This window comes from Trifolium pratense, linkage group LG3 (assembly GCF_020283565.1).
Source record: "Trifolium pratense cultivar HEN17-A07 linkage group LG3, ARS_RC_1.1, whole genome shotgun sequence".
NCBI lineage: Eukaryota > Viridiplantae > Streptophyta > Magnoliopsida > Fabales > Fabaceae > Trifolium > Trifolium pratense.
Window position 1 is genome coordinate 23,246,164 of NC_060061.1, and position 13,059 is coordinate 23,259,222.

The following is a 13,059-nucleotide window of genomic DNA, read 5'->3' on the forward strand; positions in this document are numbered from 1 at the left end:
CCTATTCTAATGCTTTGTTTGGATGTGAAGAGAAAGTGAAAGGAAAGAATGTTAGAGGATTGAAAGTACAAAATAAATGGAAAGTAAGATGATTGTATGTTGAGTTACTAGGTATCTATATTTATATATATAATTTCTAAATAGTTCTCCTACTACTTTTCTAAATCCTAATCCACTCAAACCAATGAAAGCACTCTACAATGCCACATCAACCACTTACATCCAATTAAATCACTCTACAATACCACATATTACTTACATAATTATCAATAAAAATTATCATCCCTATATACTTTTCATATGTCTGCATTTATATATTTTTATAACATTTATATTACAATGACTTTTCAATATAACCCACTCAAATCTTTAATAAACATTCAAGCTCCATCATTTAATCATGACCATTCTCATTTTCATATACCACTCATACATTATTCTTTTTCATATTCATATGCACATTGGACATAGATGTTTCACACTATAAATATGTGAAGAGCAATTTTGTTGTTCTTTGTGTGTTAACAATCTCTTCTTGATTCTTAAATTAGATTTGTATGTTGTTTAAATTGCTCTTACAAAGCAAATGTTGAAAATTGAAAGTTTGGTTGGTACCTAAACTAATTCGGAGAAAATGACATATCTCAACGTAATGAACTTAAGTTTACGATATTATATTCTATATAAATTATGTAAATTTCTATTTTGTTATTATTTTGTGCATAACTTTTTGTCTTATCTTTATGTACTCCATGCTAATAACCTTTTGTTTGATATTTGTTTGTATAGGATACGGTGTTGGTCGATTGACGGACTATTTGTTGATGATTTTAGTAAGCAAATTCATTGTGATGCTTTTTTGGTTGACTTGAAGCGATCTTAGTTCTGACTATTTGGTAATATATAACTAATTTCATTTTTAAATTTATTTTATATTTTATTGCTTTTGTATTGTAATTAAGTCCATTTGTTTGGGTTAACTTTAGTATGTTTTTACATGTTTTCTAGCAATGGGTTTGGCGATTTTGCATTGTCAAAAACTCTGTCAAAAGTTAATTTGGTTGAAGACTTTGAAGATTGTACTGGAGTGTCTTCTTAAATTTAATTTAGATCGTAATTTTCACTTCAAAGATTCATCGTGGGGACTCTAATACAATTGGTGTACATGCTCATGTTTTATTTATTGCACAAAACCAGACTTTTAGCGTGATACTACTATGCGATTTAGATCCCATTAATACTTCGTGATAAAATGCATAGAATGTTACAATTTATTAGCAAAAATGCATTTGAATAAAAAAAATTAAGGATATGCAAACGGTGCTTCGGATCAAGAAATAAAAACAAAAGTTTTGAGTAAAATATTTTTTTTAACATATTAAATGCATTTTAAGTTTATATTACAATTTTTTTTTTCTTAACTTGGTATATAAAGTTTCATTTTAAAAAAATGTCTGCTACTTTAAGAGTAATTTCCTATTATTTAATTTATTTATGTTCTTTATATTTAAAAACTATTAAGCAATATTTATGCTTAATAGTTTATTTGTTTGTTTGGCTTTTGATTACAAAGTTCGAAGAACTCAATGAATATATGTTTTTAGTTTTTATTTCTAAGTTTCAACTATAGCTTCATTATCCTTAAGTTATTTCAACTTTATTTTTTCTAATAAATTTTGTATAGAGACATATTATTATTATTTTAATAATATTAATTGTTTTAATTATTAATTTACTGTCTATATTTTTAAGTTATATTATAAATTATGAATTGCTAATCATAATTTATATATATATATATATATATATATATATATATATATATATATATATATATATATATATATATATATATATATATATATATATATATATATAATTCCTAAATAGTTCTCCTACTACTTTTCTATACCCTAATCCACTCAAACCAATGAAAGCACTCTACAATACCACATATTACTTACATAATTATCAATAAAAATTATCATCCCTGTATAGTTTTCATATGCCTGCATTTATATATTTTTATAACATTTATATTACAATGACTTTTCAATATAACTCACTCAAACCTTTAATAAACATTCAAGCTCCATCATTTAATCATGACCATTCTCATTTTCATATACCACTCATCTATATATATAATTCCTAGATAGTTCTCCTACTATCCATCTTAACCCTAATCCACATCATCCACTTACATCCAATTAAATCACACAATAATGCCACATCACGTCCTTATATTATATCATTTTCATCTCTATTTTTTTTTTTTATATTATATCAATCTCATAATAAATAATAAAGAATTATGCTTCTCCAATTATCCAAAAATTGATGTCACAAGATGTTACAGTTTTCTACATTATTATTGAATTATACCTCTTCAATTATCCAAAAATTGATGTCCCAAGATGTTACACTTTTCTATATTACTATAACATTCCTTAGTGACAATGAAGATGAACATATTTGGATTCTCTTTCAACATTTATCTCATTTAAATGTCAACCGTTTTCATAGAAACAACAAAGAGTTTATAATTTAGTCACACAAAAAAATACGAAGAGTGTATACATTATTGACTTAATTACATTTCTATTGAGTTTAGTTTTTAGTTAAAACAAATTACTCTTTCAAACTATAGCTCCTATCTACCCTCACGTGTCTGTTATAGTAGCTGGAAAAGCAAATCTAAAGTTGAAAGTTCGAATTGTTAATGTGTAGAATGTAACAGACAAATACAAATCAAACTGAGGTTACGTCTATGAATATGTTGTTTGTTGATGAAAAGGTGATGTACTATCTTGATATACTTCTCACATTTTCACAAAATCTCTATTGATGTTTTTTTTATTGACTTTTTCCCTTTTTTTTTTACTTTGATCATTCAGTGTGATAAGATTCTTGCTACTTTGGGAAATAGTTTGGTTTCAAAGATAAAAAAATTGGTTGACGAAGGATCAACATATAAGGTTGAAAATATATTGGTTGGAGGAAGTGATAAGTACATCACTTTATTATTATTATTATTATTATTATTATTATTATTATTATTATTATTATTATTATTATTATTATTATTATTTTCATTTTCACAACACTTATTGTTACAATTTATATGAATAATTTTTCAACATTATAACATAAAATACCACATAATACCTGTGCATCGCACGGGTGTGAGACTAGTACATTATTCTTTTTCATATTCATATGCACATTGGACATGGATGTTTCACACTATAAATATGTGAAGAGCAATTTTGTTGTTCTTTGTGTGTTAACAATCTCTTCTTGATTCTTAAATTAGATTTGTATGTTGTTTAAATTGCTCTTACAAAGCAAATGTTGAAAATTGAAAGTTTGATTGGTACCTAAACTAATTCGTAGAAAAGGACATATATAATGAACTTAAGTTTACGATATTATATTCTATATAAATTATGTAAATTTCTATTTGTTATTATTTTGTGCATAACTTTTTGTCTTATCTTTATGTACTCCATGCTAATAACCTTTTGTTTGATATTTGTTTGTATAGGATACGGTGTTGGTCGATTGACGGACTATTTGTTGATGATTTTAGTATGCAAATTCATTGTGATGCTTTTTTGGTTGACTTGAAGCGATCTTAGTTCTGACTATTTGGTAATATATAACTAATTTCATTTTTTCATTTATTTTATATTTTATTGCTTTTGTATTGTAATTAAGTCCATTTGTTTGGGTTAACTTTAGTATGTTTTTACATGTTTTCTAGCAATGGGTTTGGCGATTTTGCATTGTCAAAAACTCTGTCAAAAGTTAATTTGGTTGAAGACTTTGAAGATTGTACTGGAGTGTCTTCTTAAATTTAATTTAGATCGTAATTTTCACTTCAAAGATTCATCGTGGGGACTCTAATATAATTGGTGTACATGCTCATGTTTTATTTATTGCACAAAACCAGACTTTTAGCGTGATACTACTATGCGATTTAGATCCCATTAATACTTCGTGATAAAATGCATAGAATGTTACAATTTATTAGCAAAAATGCATTTGAATAAAAAAAATTAAGGATATGCAAACGGTGCTTCGGATCAAGAAATAAAAACAAAAGTTTTGAGTAAAATATTTTTTTTAACATATTAAATGCATTATCCTTAAGTTATTTCAACTTTATTTTTTATAATAAATTTTGTATAGAGACATATTATTATTATTTTAATAATATTAATTGTTTTAATTATTAATTTACTGTCTATATTTTTAATTTATATTATAAATTATGAATTGCTAATCATAATTTATATATATATATATATATATATATATATATATATATATATATATATATATATATATATATATATAATTCCTAAATAGTTCTCCTACTACTCTTCTATACCCTAATCCACTCAAACCAATTAAAATGTATTATTTTGGAATATATTACACTTGAAGTATCCAGAAAATCCTATAGAAAATGTCAAAATTGTTGCTGGGTGGAAAAACTTTTGCTTTGACAACGGTATCAAATTAGGAGATAGGATTCTAGTTCAATTCAATCGCCTTGATCCAAATATCGGTCAGGTTTTCAAGGTTATAACTTAATTTCAAAGTGCTTTCTTATGTGTACTACCTAAATGTTGAAGTTATCAGTTCCCATTTTTCATTTACATTGTTCAATAATTAGACAACTAAAAGTTGTAAATCAGTACAACTTTCATCAGTTCAACTTTTATCTGTTTATTGAAGTCTAAGTTGTGGACAAATGGTTTCTAATTATATGTTGATCAACAATGTTGTGCGCATGTAACTTTTATTTCATACCTAATTCCATATTATGTAACCAAATGAATGATTCTTATTTTTACTTTATATTGACATTGATTTGTGTCCATGACGTAATTCGTATTGATATGTTACAATACTTTTTTTGTTATTCATATTTTAAATAATCATATTACTTAATGAATTCATCAATATCTAATTTCATTGATTTTTTAATGTCAACTTATCAAAGTCTAACATAAAATAAATAACCCGTAACTTTACGACCCGTGCTTCGCATGGGTCTATTACTAGTTGTTATGAAAAGGTTAACCGTAGCAATACGTAGAAATGGTAGAGCAAAGCTACATTTATTTTATTTTTTTGACAAAAAAGCTACCATTATTATAATTATAATAATTATTTATAATCAAACGAAACAACATTTTTTCTTATATACAAAACGAATCAACTTTGTATAAAACAAAAAATTTAACTCAACAACTTTTTTTTCTTATACAAATTAACGTAGTTTATGTGTTTGGTCTTAAAAACACAAAACTTGTTTACGAGTAGCTTGCAACACGCCAAGCCCATAGCCTCAATCAGACTTCATTACATCAAAAAAAAAAAAGGATAAAAAAGGGTTTTAGTTAAAATAATAAAGAGTAAAAATAGAAGAAAACACTCAAAACTCATTTGGGAGGGGACTGGAACCACTTGATGTCAAAACTCGCCCCGAACTCTGGACTACTAAGGCCCCCTTCCCATAGGGATCAGAAGGTGGAAAAAAAAAATAGAAGAAAAAAGTATAAGCTATAAGTCATAAGCTACTTAAAATAGTGTCTGGAAAATAAGTTATAAATCTGTAAAATAAACTATAAATTCTTCCTGAAAAGACTTATACCAAACAAGTACCCTTTTGACCCTACTTTTTTTAGCATTAAAAGTTAGGAGAAAACTTAGGTCAAGTATCATACATTCTTTTGGTCATGTTCTCCACTTAAAATTTGACACATATCATCAACAATTTTTTACCATACATCCCATGTTTCCATTTTTAGTGTTAATTTGTTAAAAGTTGACATGGAAAAAATTGTTGACGTGTCAAATTTTAAGTGGGTAACATGACCAAAAGAATGTACGGTATTTGACCTAAGTTTTCTCCTAAAAGTTACTCCCTCCGTTTCAAATTACTTGACGTTTTAGAAAATTTTATTTTTTTCAAATTACTTGTCGTTTTGATAATTTAAGGTTATATTTTGTCTATCATATCCTCATGTAAATTCTAAATATTTAGAAGTAGTTGTTGAAACAAAAAAAAATTAATATATATTTGGAAAACTAAAGTTTTTTTTTGTACATAACATATTAGTTTTTTTTTGTACATAACATATTAAATTTATTGGAAAGAGAAAGTGTGTGCCAAAAAAAACATATTGGTGAATTAAAATAAGGAGATAATAGGAAAATGTTCTGGTAAAGAACAAAGGGGCTTTGTATTATTTAATAATGAAGATGAATACAAGTATGATCAGAGAAAAAATTGATTGATCAGTCGAATGAAAAAAATGTTATCTCTTTTACAATAACCAAAAGGGTCTATTTATAGGCCTCTCCACTTGTTCTATCTATAGGCCAACTGTGGAAATGGGGCGGTTACTGTCTTCCACCCACGCGATCATGGGATAATGTGAGTAATACATTGCTGGTTTAGATTATCATGGGGATCATAGGTATATGTTGCCTTGCATGTGATGAGATCATATGGAGCTCCTCATTCCCGCCATTTGTTTGATTTAAGTTTCTTTGGGTTGGATGTAATGGGCCTTTCACTATTGGGCCTAGCCAAATTTCTCTTGGACCATTGCCCAGTCCATAGCCCCCCAAGTACGAGGCTTCAGGAAGACGAAGTGCTTTTGAATGAAGCAACTTGGCAATTACTATCCCTCGGCGTTGTTCTATGCCGCCTATTTGTTGTTGACTCACACTCTTTGTTTGCTGGTCGCTTTGTCCTTCTTTTTGCATTTTGTATTTCTTAGATAATTTGTACACTTGTTGCGGCTCATGGATTCTTTGATGTATGCCCTTTTGAGGCCTTTGAATTTTTCTGTTGCATTTATGGTATAACCATCAAGTACTTTTATCCATTTCGCCTTTGAAATCTTATTGTCAACTTTGTACCTGTTGTTTCTTGGCGATTTTGAGCGAGTTGGCGAGTCTCCCTTCAGCCTTTTCCAATGTATTTGCATTTTCAAGTTGGCATTGTCACCAATGTCGCCTCCTCGTCTTTCGCGATTCGCCTCGCTTTTCCCAGATGCCTTGAATTAGATAGTGGATGGCAAACTGATTCCACTCACTCTTCCTGAAGGGCAATGATTTTGATCTTTGCCGCCGTCTTGTATCTTATGTTCTTTTACTTTTTTCTGAATGTGTTACACGCCCTGCTGTGGCCTTTGGATATTTTTCTTTTCATCTATGACATGATCATTGCACTTTCTTTTCCTCGCCTTTGAAGTTTTATTGTTAACTATGTACCTGCAGTATCTTTAGTTCTTTAAATATAATCATATCTTATTTATGAATGACTTTTATACCTGCTGCTTTTTGGCGATTGTAAATTATTCGGCGTTATTATGACTCGCCTTCTTCTCTCTCTGTTGTATGAAGATTTTTTCAGTTGGCGTTATCAATGATCTCATGAGGATTCACCTTTACCTTCCTTTGTTGAGAATAAATTGGAACTCGGTAGCTAGTAACTTCCTGCTTTTCTTTTTGTATAGAATGATCCATTAACGATTTTAACGTATTGTGGATTTATCCATTTCATTTTCTCATAGAGATTGCTTTCATAACTCATGGAACTTTTTTTTTTCATAGATGATGGCCATGGAGCCTTTGGCAACACATGAGGTTTTTGTTGAGGCAAAATCCAAATTTGATGTTTTAAAGATAACAAACATCTTAATTATATTTTAAGTGAATTCTGATCTTTTTGTGATCTAACAAGTGCTCTTGAGTGATTAATATAGACAAGAACAAAAGCTCCTAATTGATATCATCTGAACAAGAGACAAATAAGCACTTTTGCAAAGGACTTCATTGAAGAGAATCTCTACAGGATATAAGTCATTTAAGGCAAGAATTAAATGATAGCAAAAGAAAGCCTCCTATTTGGTCATGTTTAAGGAATAAACATGAACATGTCTTTGACAATTTAGTTCTCAAGCTCTCACGCTCTATTCAGAGATTATTTGAAGACATTTATGGACCAATGAAAAGGAGACAATAAGTTTGAAGTATACAGTTGTGTCGCGTAGTTTTAAAAGATTATCGAACCCAAAGGACCAATAATCGACCTACCGTTATCTAGTGTCGCTTTGTAAATCTAAGGCTAATGATTTAAAGGGTTTTGAATAATAGAATAATTAAAATAAGAGAAATATATATTTTTTAGATTTTTAATATATAAATAAAATACTGCTAGGACATGTTATTAATTGCTTCAGAGGGTTCAATATTTAATTCGTGCTAAACGAACTGTTAAATTTCTGAAACTATATTGATTTAAAAATACTAATCTCAGCTGTCGCAAATCTTGACCAGCATTATATAATATAAAGGTGATGCTTAACTCTCGTTCTCACATCCGCTAATAAAATACTCTTTGAAAAGCAATATAATTTAATTAACTCTAATCCCAACTGTCGTTGCGAATTAGAATTAATGTTCAATTTTTACTATCTAGTAGAAATCTCACGCTGTCGCTTTATTGATTTTTACTTTAATTAATTCTCACTCTCGTGACGAATTATAATCAACGTTTGATTAAAAACTGCTTAAGAAAATAAAACAGTCGTCAGTTTTCAAGAATTATATTTGATTTAAAAACACTAATCTCAGCTGTCGCAAATCTTGACTAGCGTTATACTTAGATAAAATAAATGCTCTGCTCTCACGCGCTCACTTACCTATATAAGTACCTTAGTGAAAACCAATATAAAACTCATCAATCCTAGATAGTTGTCGCGGACTTTAGAACTAACGGTCAATTTTAACTATCCGACCCTAAACCTCAACTAACTACACATCCTAGCAATGCTAAATTTAGCTAGACATAACTAAAAATAAAGACATAAAATAAATAAAAATAAAGACATTAAATAAAAACAGAAAAATAAAATAAATAAAATAAAAATAAATAAAATAAAATAAAATAAAGAACCTGAATTAATAAAAAAAATCTTGAGTACGGGCACCGACAGCGCACAACAGGAAATAAAAATTTAAACTAAGAGAAGAAACTAGAATAAATCTAAGTCTCAATTCTCTTCCTCAACTGTTACAAGTTGGTGTGTGTTAAAGTGTAAGAAAGGACACATATTTATACTAGTAGCTAGGAGACAAAACAATTAAAAACAGGCGATATGGGACTAATTGAGGTGTGGCGAGCGCCACACGATCAAAATTGAGGGACTGCCAGGATCAATGAAGTGGCGACCGCCACTTGGCTCTTGCTGGCGAGCGGCATGCATTGCTGCTGGGCATGGCTTGCTTGTTTGTGTTGGTGGGCTGCACATGTGTGGCCTTTTTGTCCATTTTTTCTCCTTTTTAGTCCATTTTTGCTCCTTTCTTCAACTCGTACACTTTTTATCTGTTTATTTAAAATACGAGAAATAAGTAACTATTTATATAGTAAAACTTCGAAATCGAAATAAAAACGTATAAAATATAATAATAATTTAACTAAATAAATAGCACATTTTTAGTGTTATCAAGCTACTTGTACTTTTGCAAGTACACATGAATAGTAAAAGGATAAGAAGACTAGCTATCTTCATATGATCATCATGAATATCTTAAGGCCCACGAAATCAAAACAAGCAAAGCATACCTCTCTATTTGATCTAGGCCAAGAATCAGAAAATACTCTAGGAGAACGATCTAAGAACGTTCCAGAATCAAGCAAACTTTCTGCTCTTGATCGAAAGATTCTCTCCAGTTGTATCCAGCTGTTGTAATTGATCTTCCAAGGCTTCAACAGTGCTTGTTCTTGGAGAACAAGTTCATACAGCCCATAAGATGCTCAACTCACGCTCCTCATGACATCATCATTCTAAGAACATTCTCAAGAAGCATCTTCTCTCTCATCAAATATTATTTGAATAATATTTTGATGTGGCTTTTAAAGGACTAACGGCTAGTCTTTGGCAACACTCCAACTTGCTTGGAGACCACGAAACAAAGGACAAACAACATCTATAAATAGCACACTTGGGTGCTGTTGGATATTTGAATTGGCATAATTTTGCTAAAACAAATATTCTAACAAGATGCTGGAAGACATGTTACAACATTCGTTACAACATGTTATTTGCTAAGGAAATCTCGCGCATTTAATATGAGCATCTGCTATATATGGAAATCCACATAGGAGCGCGTTTTTGAAGATTTGATCTGATCAGATGTCCTTGAGATAAGTCAGACTTAATGGAAACAACTGTATGACTTATCCTATCTTCCAAGCCATTCAAACACTTTTGGAAAGTTTTGATCTACCTTTGATGATGATTGAAAATGGATCAGATCATCTTTATGACTCTGAAGGAGCGTCCTATCTATCCTGAAGCAAGTGGAGCGTGCTAGCTCACTATTTATATGAAGACCAAGACCAAGACTAAGTATCTCATTGAAATATATTGAAATATACATTTGAGTCTTTGTTAAGTAAAATTGTCTGTATTTGTTATTTGTGATTCTTACTTGTGGATTCTATAACACAAGATAAGAACTAAGTTTGTTGTGTTTGTTTTTAAGGTTACTCCTAAGCTTTGAAGTACGGAGTTAACTGTGTGTGATTTACTCGAAGCTTTTAAGCAAGAGTAAAGTATTGTCACGGTGATTGTCACCATATTGTATCCAACATTGTATGAACAACACAGGTTGTGTTGGTTGAGTGAAAGTGAGATGGGATCTCATGTCTAGGAGTTCCTAGGCAGAAGTTGCATGAGTAGTGTCGAGGTTATAAGACGTAAACCAAGGGTTTGCTGGAGGTCTTAGTGTAAGACGTAAATTCGAGGGTTTGCTGGAGGTCTTAGTGACTAGAGCTATTAGTAGATTTTCTTCCTGGATTGGTATCCCCCAGAGTAGGCAGGTTGGCTGAACTGGGTTAACAATTATCTGTGCAATTTATTTACTTCCTGCCATTTACATGTTACGTCAGATGTGCCAACAATAAGTACAACATTATTCATAAAGCAGTTGTTGGGACATCTGTGGTAACATCATTCTAGCGATACCAGAATTTCAGGTGCTTTGAAGATTCAAGAGTTTTAACTACATATTTCAACATCTACACTTGTCTTTTTCGACCAAGTCATTAAACTCTTTCACTCTCACTCCATCTCTCTAACATCACATACTTGAATCACTATATCATTGAGTGAACTGAGTGTATTCTTCTATTAGCTTCTTAACTTGATTTTCTATTCATTTGAAAGCTTGCGATCCGAACAATTCATTGTAAAAAGATTGGCTCAAGTCAATACGTAACTATTGATTGAGTGACACCTTGGTTTGTAGGACTGAGGTAGATATTAAGCTTGTAGGCCTTAAGGTTATTGATCTTGGTTTAGATCAAGGAGGTTTGTAATTTGAGATTACTAGTATCTCAAGATTATAGTGGATACTCACGGAGCGTGAGGGACTGGACGTAACCCATACTATTAGCGGGTGAACCAGTATAATTGTTGTGTGTTGATTCTCTCTTCCCTTATCTTTTATTTTGAGCAAACACTAAGCACACAATTCACTTTGAATTTGTTCTTCCCTTATCTTTTATTTTGAGCAAACACTAAGCACACAATTCACTTTGAATTTGTTTTACTGCTAAGCAGATCTTTCTGAGATCATTCTAACGTTTTCTGTCGAGTTATATTTTTAAAGGTAAATTTTAATAGGTTCACAATTCAATCCCCCTTTCTTGTGAAAAACTTTGCTACTTCAATTTTCTATGTTTTCTTTTATAGATGATGGCCAGGGTTTTTTAAAGCACGCCTGGAGTTTTCTATGTTGTATTTCAGATGGCCAGGGCTTTTTACAGCACACCTGGAGTTTTCTATGTTTTATGGCACTTGCCTTTGAATATAATTTTCGGATATAATCATCACATGTAGTTAACTTTTATATGTATTAACAACAACATCTTTGATTATAAACGCGATATGCAGCTAATTTTTATATAAATTAACACTGACATATTGAAAATAATGGGCCATGTGGTCAGAGCTCATGATTGATTGGCAAATGAAGATCCTGGCGAGACTCTCTTTGCTTTTGCGACGAGTTTATCAATTCACCTACAATAAAAATGAAGAGAGGCAAAACATAATCTTAATAAACGGCTAACATAATTACAAAACCGTTGGCCTCGTGAGACGATTTGACATCTTTCCTCCTTTTACTAGTGACTCAAGTACGTTTTCCTCTTCGGGCTTTAACTTGGTTATATATATGGTCACTCCGATTTGTCATATTCAATTGTAGTCCCGCACTATGAAGTTGCAACAACGGCGATTTGGAGGCGAGACGACATTGTTGGGCAGTTACATCAATTTGGCAAGACGACAGGTTCAGATCCACGCCATTGATCAAACAAAATTAAACAAAATGAATCAAATTAAAATAAGGGCAACAAATGAATGAACTGAATTGAATTAGAAACCAAATTAACCACCATAACATCAAACCAAATATGTTAACTCTCCTCTGTTTACTATTTTTGTTTTAAAACATTCAAATCAGTATCATGATAACAAGAAATCTCTGAAATGAAGATGAATATAAGTATGATCCCACGGTGGGCGCCAAAATGTTTTGGTAAAGATCAAAGGGGGTTTGTATTATTTAATAATGAAGATGAATACAGGTATGATCAGAGAAAAAATTGATTGATCAGTCAAATGGAAAAAAATGTTCTCTCTTTTACAATAACCAAAAGGGACTATTTATAGGCCTCTCCTCTTGTTCTATCTATAGGCCAATTGTGGAAGTGGGGCGGTTACTTTCTTCCACCCACGTGATCATGGTTTAGATGATCATGGGGATCATGGGTATATGTTACCTTGCATGTGATGAGATCATTGAGCTCCTCATTCCCGCCATTTGTCTGATTTAAGTGTTTTGGGTTGGATGTAATGGACCTTTCACTATTGGGCCTAGCCAAATTTATCTTGGACCGTTACTCAGTCCAGAAAATAAGATGCAAAAATACATTTTCTTAATTTCTTATTTTTTTTC